The 7,500-nt window shown below is 55.0% G+C and overlaps 5 non-coding genes across 5 annotated transcripts in view; all 5 read left to right on the top strand.

The window, feature by feature from the left end:
* The first annotated feature begins 67 nt into the window (after positions 1-67).
* Positions 68-259, top strand: LOC140579829 (U2 spliceosomal RNA). The gene has a single exon (XR_011983678.1). It is a non-coding gene; the product is annotated as a U2 spliceosomal RNA (small nuclear RNA).
* A 414-nt stretch (positions 260-673) lies between these two features.
* On the top strand, positions 674-787 carry LOC140580174 (U5 spliceosomal RNA). Its single transcript, XR_011983940.1, has one exon. It is a non-coding gene; the product is annotated as a U5 spliceosomal RNA (small nuclear RNA).
* Positions 788-982: 195 nt separating this feature from the next.
* On the top strand, positions 983-1,174 carry LOC140579828 (U2 spliceosomal RNA). Its single transcript, XR_011983677.1, has one exon. It is a non-coding gene; the product is annotated as a U2 spliceosomal RNA (small nuclear RNA).
* Positions 1,175-1,611: 437 nt separating this feature from the next.
* LOC140580173 (U5 spliceosomal RNA) lies at positions 1,612-1,725 on the top strand. The gene has a single exon (XR_011983939.1). It is a non-coding gene; the product is annotated as a U5 spliceosomal RNA (small nuclear RNA).
* Positions 1,726-7,452: 5,727 nt separating this feature from the next.
* The window catches only part of LOC140579958 (U2 spliceosomal RNA), a 184-nt gene continuing 136 nt past the window's right edge, over positions 7,453-7,500 (top strand). The window contains exon 1 of the small nuclear RNA XR_011983750.1: positions 7,453-7,500. This exon is cut by the window's right edge and continues 136 nt beyond it. This is a non-coding gene — a small nuclear RNA (U2 spliceosomal RNA).

Raw genomic sequence — 7,500 nt, 5'->3', positions numbered from 1 at the left:
GGGCTGAGCCGCGCCAGCTCCGTCGGCATCCCGCATGCCGGCGCCCGGCGGGGCGCAATTTGTGGGTATCGCTTCTCGGCCTTTTGGCTAAGATCAAGTGTAGTATCTGTTCTTATCAGTTTAATATCTGATACGTCCCCCATGGAGGGGACCACATATTAAACGGATTTTTGGAACAGGGAGCCGGAAGTGGGGCTTGCCCCGTCCGCTCCACGCATCGACCCGGTATTGCAGTGCTTCCGGGAATGGTGCACCTCTACTGCCCCCTGTTGTCGAAAGGCAGAACTGACTGACTGACTGACTGACTGACTGAGTGAGTGAGTGAGTGAGTGAGTGAGTGACTAATAGACTGAGTGCTGTGAGGGGGGGGGCCCTGTCTGTGCGTGGCCCCCGTTTCCCGCCGTTTTTCTTTTTTTTTTTTTTTTTTTTAAAGGAAGGTGACACACTGTTTGTGCGGTGGACAGCTGCGCTGAGGTAAGGCATGATGTCATCTTTGCCTTTTGAATTTCCCCTCATGTTTGTTAAAATGATTGCTGTCTTTTGAGAGGACAGGAGGACAGGGAGGAGTCGGGGCCCCGAGGACGGCGGCTGCGACGCCCCTGGGCATTCTACTCCGAGCGGGGGCGTCACGCAGGCCCGGCTAACGGCGACGGGCTTGGCGGCGGCCCCATATCGACTCGGGTCTCTCTTCATCCCGTATAAATCTTTCGCCTTTTACTAAAGATTTCCGTGGAGAGGGATAGCGATGAGTTCATGGTATTTTTGGAGGCTCTGCCCAAGCAGAGCTGCACTGCTGCTGTCAAAGGAAGACTGGGCCCGGCTTAGCGGCTGGCGTTAGGTGCCCGGTGGCGCGGCTGTGGTCTCCCTGGATCACGCGTGGACTCGCCGGGCGACACCTGCCAGAGGGGCTGGTGAGGGCTGAGCCGCGCCAGCTCCGTCGGCATCCCGCATGCCGGCGCCCGGCGGGGCGCAATTTGTGGGTATCGCTTCTCGGCCTTTTGGCTAAGATCAAGTGTAGTATCTGTTCTTATCAGTTTAATATCTGATACGTCCCCCATGGAGGGGACCACATATTAAACGGATTTTTGGAACAGGGAGCCGGAAGTGGGGCTTGCCCCGTCCGCTCCACGCATCGACCCGGTATTGCAGTGCTTCCGGGAATGGTGCACCTCTACTGCCCCCTGTTGTCGAAAGGCAGAACTGACTGACTGACTGACTGACTGACTGAGTGAGTGAGTGAGTGAGTGAGTGAGTGAGTGAGTGAGTGACTAATAGACTGAGTGCTGTGAGGGGGGGGGCCCTGTCTGTGCGTGGCCCCCGTTTCCCGCCGTTTTTCTTTTTTTTCTTTTTTTTTTTTTTTTTTTTTTAAAGGAAGGTGACACACTGTTTGTGCGGTGGACAGCTGCGCTGAGGTAAGGCATGATGTCATCTTTGCCTTTTGAATTTCCCCTCATGTTTGTTAAAATGATTGCTGTCTTTTGAGAGGACAGGAGGACAGGGAGGAGTCGGGGCCCCGAGGACGGCGGCTGCGACGCCCCTGGGCATTCTACTCCGAGCGGGGGCGTCACGCAGGCCCGGCTAACGGCGACGGGCTTGGCGGCGGCCCCATATCGACTCGGGTCTCTCTTCATCCCGTATAAATCTTTCGCCTTTTACTAAAGATTTCCGTGGAGAGGGATAGCGATGAGTTCATGGTATTTTTGGAGGCTCTGCCCAAGCAGAGCTGCACTGCTGCTGTCAAAGGAAGACTGGGCCCGGCTTAGCGGCTGGCGTTAGGTGCCCGGTGGCGCGGCTGTGGTCTCCCTGGATCACGCGTGGACTCGCCGGGCGACACCTGCCAGAGGGGCTGGTGAGGGCTGAGCCGCGCCAGCTCCGTCGGCATCCCGCATGCCGGCGCCCGGCGGGGCGCAATTTGTGGGTATCGCTTCTCGGCCTTTTGGCTAAGATCAAGTTTTTAAAAACTTTTGGCGTTTTTCTTAGCCGTTTTACCCGTCGTGTTTTTTAGTTTAGCGGATACCAAGGGGATCCTAATGCGTGTCCAGCAGGTGGCCTGACCGCCGCTGCCACGGGGTGAACCTTGGTATCCTGTTTTAGTGTTTTTCAGCCCTTGTTTGTTTTTATTCACTTTTATTATTTTATTTTTTAGTCTAGTTTTTAGCTCAGCCCGTCTTGGACTACGGCGGAAGGACCTCTGGAACACTGCGCCTTGCTCCACTCCGAGTGGGACGGCTGATGCCGGAGCACCCCAGCTGGAGGATGGCAGCTACGGCTCCCAGGACGGCAGTGACGGCCCCAGCGGCGGCTCCAGTGGCCGGGACGACCCCCTCCTCCGGACCGGGTCCGATGGTAGGTGGCGGTCTGCTTAACACGGCCCGGTTCCGTTGGAGGAACCTGGATGGAGAGGCCCAGTTTCACGACAGGGTCTTCTTCATCCGGGAGGTGGTGTTTGGTGTGCTGGGCTTTAAGCTGGAGGACCTGATCTGCGTCCAGAGGAACCATCCCCAGAGGTTTCTGGATGTTACCTTGGCCTCTGAGGAGGCATACCGGAGGGTGCTGGAGCAGAGCAAGTCCGACCACCCGCTCTTGAATATGTACTCGGTTGAGCCCTTGTGGTTTACGGACAAGCGGGTGGTAACGGTGCATGTGTTCAATCCTTACGTGTCGGCGGAGGCCGTCTGCCATTTTCTCACTAAACACGTTGAGGTTTTACCAGGACACAGAGACGTCCGGGACGAGCTGGGTGTGTGGAATGGGCGCCGCCAGTTTCAGGTGCGACTGCGGCCGGATGGAAAGGGGGGATATCTTCATCCCCCAGCCTACTTTTCCATCGGGCCCAACAGGGGGTACCTGTTCTACACTGGACAGCCTACCTTCTGCCGGTCGTGCCAGGGCCATGGACACAAGGCGGAGGACTGCCCGGACCTTAAGTGCCGTAACTGCCTTGAGCCCGGGCACATGGCTAAGGACTGTAAGGGCCCCCAACGTTGCCGCCACTGTAGCAGCGAGGAGCACCTGGCCCGTGTCTGCCCCCAGCGCTCCTATGCGGGCGTTCTGGCGGGTGGTGGGCAGGTGAGGCGGGTGCCGGACCGGGAGCTGCTCCCTGCCCCAAAGCCAGGGGGGCCTCAGGAGAGGTCAGTGGGGGCCCAGGAAGAAGTGGCCAGGTCCCCAGTGAAGACCCCGTTGGGGGCTGAGGGGCCCCGGGCTCAGGCTGGGCAGTCCCCGCAGGCCCGGGCCGGGGTCACCAAAAGGAAGAAGAAGGGTGACCCCAAGGACAAAACTAAGAAGACGAGGAAGGAAGCAGAGGAGGCAACAGGTACCCCCAAGGAGGCGGCGCCCCCAGCTGAGGCCCCTGTACAGGTCGTATCGCCCCCCGCCCCCAAAACAGAAGATATAAGTTGGAATTTGTCAATGTTGTCCCCAGCCCTTCCCCAGGAGGACATTACCTTTTCGGGCCTGGAGGTTTCACCAAACGACCAGGCCTACCTGGAGGACTCCATGCTGGGGAAAATTCTGGGCATGAGCGGGGAGGGGGAACAGGGGTCTTAATAGCTGGTTTTAGGGTTTATAGTTTTTAAAATTTTTATGGTTTTAATTTCTTATTGTTTTATTCTTTTTTTAATCCCCCCATGGCTGATTTTAAAATTTTTACTGTTAACGTCAGAGGGTTGAGGAACCCAGTCAAAAGGGCCGCGGTCTTTGATGAACTGACATCCTCCCCTTTCAATCTCTGTTTCTTGCAGGAAGTCCACCTCAGGGACCAGCGGGACGTGGCTCTTTTCTCACAAGCGTGGAAGAGGGGTAAGTCCTGCTGGAGCGTTGGTGGTGTCCATTCTTCAGGCGTCGGCATCCTTTTTGGTGACCGGGCCTTTGAGAATGTGAGTACCTTCACTGTAGTGCAGGGAAGGGTTTTGGGAGTGGACGCCACCTGGAGAGGTCAGCACATCCGGGCGATGTGCGTTTACGCTCCAGTGGAGGCCTCGTCCCGCATTGCGCTTTTTGAGGAGCTGGCCCAGTTTTGTGTCACTAATAGACACATAATTTTAGGAGGGGACTTCAATACTTTTTTAGAAGGGAAAGGGGATGTCAGCACTAAACATTTTAGGAATTTGATCCGCAGCCTCAACCTCTCTGATGGTTTTAAAACGTGCAACCCCACAGATCCGGGCCATACCTGGCACAACAGTCGTGGGGCCAGCAGCCGTATTGATTATATTTTAGCTTCGCCCTCTGTTGTTTTTAGGAAGGTTTTGAGGTCTCCACGGTGGTACTCGGACCATACATCGGTCGAGGCCACAGTTTCCATTGACGCCCCTACCTTCGGGAGGGGCTATTGGAAGCTGAACGTGGAGATCTTAGAAGAGAGAGACTTTAGGTCTCTCTTCCTGGATCATTTTACTGCGTGGCGGGGCTGTAAGGCAGCCTACGTCTCCACGGCCGCATGGTGGGAGAGCGTAAAAGAGAGGGTTAGAGCTCTAGCTATCCACTATTGCGGCCAGCGTAAAGCTAAAAGGCTTTACGAAATCCAACGGCTAGAGACCAGGCTGCAGAGGGAGTATGCCCGCCACAACAACGGAGGGGCTTTTAACTTTGAGGAGGTGCAGGCAGCCAAAGCTAAGCTGAGGGGCCTGCACGAGCAATCGGCTGCGGCCTCCTTGTTTTGGGCCAGGGCTTTGGAAAGGGAGGAGAATGAGAAATGTACAGCCTTCTTCTTTAATAAGGTGAAACTGGCCCGTGAGGAAAAGTGTTTCACTGCCCTCCGGGACCAAGGAGGCAACCTGGTCTCCGATTCGGCCCGGATGCTGGAGGTTGCTAAATGTTTTTACGGTGACCTTTTTAAGAAAAGGGAGACCGAACCTGAGCTAGGGGAGCAGTTTTTATCTAAACTCAAACCTAGTCTTCCCAGTGAGGCAAGGGACAGCTTAGATGCCCCCTTCACTCTAGCCGAGCTGACTGAGGTGCTAGGCAAAATGAACCGGCGCAAAGTTCCTGGTCTCGATGGACTCCCCGTGGAATTCTATTCCACGTTTTGGGAAGTCCTCGGGCCGGAGCTGCTAGAAGTGGCTGAGGACGTGCAGCGTCAGGGCATGCTCACCAAGAGCATGCGGTCAGGGGTCTTGTCTTTGTTGTACAAGAAGGGCGATCGTGCCGAACTTGGCAACTGGAGACCCCTGACAATGCTTTGCGTAGATGCAAAGATCATAGCAAAGACCCTAACTGAGCGCCTAAAAAAGGCCATGACCCACCTGGTCCATAGTGACCAGACTTGCGGGGTCCCGGGTCGATCTGCGACTTGGAATTTACATTTAATTCGGGACGCGATCGCCTGGGCTGAGGACAGGAATGTCCCTCTGGCACTCGTTAGCTTGGACCAGGAGAAGGCGTTTGACCGAGTGGACCACTGCTTCCTGTTTGGGGTATTGAGCAGGCTAGGTTTTGGGCCTAAGTTCTTGGGATGGGTTCATGCGCTTTATACTGAGGTTGGTAGCCATGTGTCGATTAATGGTTCCCTCAGTGATTGGGTTCCCCAGTCAAGTGGAGTGAGGCAGGGTTGCCCTCTCTCCCCCCTCCTCTACGCTCTATATATAGAGCCGTTGGCGAGCGCCATCCGTGCCCATCCAGGTATCAACGGCCTGATCCTGCCAGGGAGTGGGGGCCTGACGGTAAAGCTGGCCCAGTACGCAGACGATACCACTCTGTTTGTGTGCTCGGACCATGCGCTCGGTCACGCCCTGGGCTTGGTGCAGGCGTTCGGGAAGGCCTCCGGGGCTGCACTTAACCTTAGCAAGTCGGTGGTCAAGTACTTTGGCAGCTGGAAGGCGAGAGAGGACGTCCCGGGGGGGCTCACTCTCTGCGGCGGCCCTCTCAAGGTGTTGGGGGTTAACTTTCTTTCGAAAGGTGCTGCCCGGGTAAACTGGGAAGAGCGTTTGACGATCGCCAGGCGGAAGATGGGGATGTGGAAGGCCAGGTCCCTGTCCTTCCTGGGTAAGGTTCTCGCCTTGAAGGTTGATATCCTTCCCACCCTCCTCTACCTCACCCATGTGTTCCCCATGCCCCGCTTCATGCGGAGAGGCTTAACTAAGGATGTGTTTAACCTTGTTTGGGGCGGCAGGTATGAGTATGTGAGGAGGGAAGTGATGTACCTTGGAAAGGACAGTGGGGGGAGGGATGTTCCTGACTTCCCTCTCAAGCTTGACTGCCTGTTCTTCTCCCAGATCTGTGCACGTCTGGTGGCTCCCCTAGAACACCCCCACCAGTATTTTGTTCACTTGTGGCTGGCCCTGCCCATGAGACGTCTGTTGACGTCGTGGTCCAACGCCGGGCCCAAGGCGGAGACGCTGCCGACCCACTATCACCATGCTATTAAGTGGAGTAAGTCTCTTCCGGCAGGTCTCCCCCCAGGGACCCTCACCAGGCACCGAGCCCTGTATCGGGCTGTGCTGGTGAAGAGGGGAACCCGTGCTGTGCTGGGCCTGGAGAAGGACACCTGGACCAGGATCCAGCCCAAGGGGTTGGATAACCGGCTGCAGGACCTGAACTGGCAGTGTGTGCATGGTAAGCTGCCGGTCAGGGATGTACTGTACAGGCACAAGCTGACCAGACACTCAGGCTGCCCACGTCCCGAGTGCTCAGAGGAGGAGACCCTCAGGCACGCCTTTTGGGACTGTGGGTATGCCAGGGAGGTCTGGAGATCAGTGCAAGGCCTGTGCAGGAAACTAGACCCGCAGTTTGTGTTGTCCTACGATAAGGTGATGATGGGGTGGCCCCAAGGTCCTCAGACTCCCTTCCCGCCCCGGATGTGGCTGCTGATCAGCATGACCAAACGTGAACTTTGGAATGCAAGGTCGGCACTCATCCATAAAGGGGCAGATTTGAGGGCCTGGGGATTATATCGAAAGATTGTGGCGGACTTGGATTTCAGGATGGAGCGGGACATCATCCAGTGGGGCTATCACGAGGCCAAGGAAAGGTGGAAGGGCCTTCTGCGGCCATAGCCCCACTAACATCTTGGTGAGTACGAGCTCCATCCAGGAAGGTCGGTGTGGCACGTGAGTTGTGAACGCACGCACCTTATACTGTGCCTTTCTTGGTGGTGCGTTAATGTTTTTTTTTTCAGTGTCACACCATAAAGTTCACAAGGATCGGAAACCCTTTGCAATGGGATTTTAAGCCTGGGGGTGATTTTGAAAATAACCACTGACACTCAATGGTTTTTGATTAATATTTGCTTATTTATTGAATGTCTGGTGTGGTTTATGTATTTTATATTTAAATTTTAAACTCTGATATGGGCTGAATTTTAACGGTGTGTTAATGTCTTGTTTGAAATCCTTTTAAGGAGATTATAATTGTAATATTTTATTGATTGAAATAAAAATTGTAATTGAATTTGAAATAGCCGGAATGATGAGTGAAGGTTGGCCGAGTTGATGAAGCGACGGGTATCCAACTCTGACTGGTTACAGAAAAAAAAAAAAAAAAAAATCTGTTCTTATCAGTTTA

The sequence above is a fragment of the Paramormyrops kingsleyae genome, chromosome 18 (assembly GCF_048594095.1).
Source record: "Paramormyrops kingsleyae isolate MSU_618 chromosome 18, PKINGS_0.4, whole genome shotgun sequence".
Taxonomy (NCBI): domain Eukaryota; kingdom Metazoa; phylum Chordata; class Actinopteri; order Osteoglossiformes; family Mormyridae; genus Paramormyrops; species Paramormyrops kingsleyae.
This window is presented reverse-complemented; position numbering and strand designations above follow the sequence as displayed.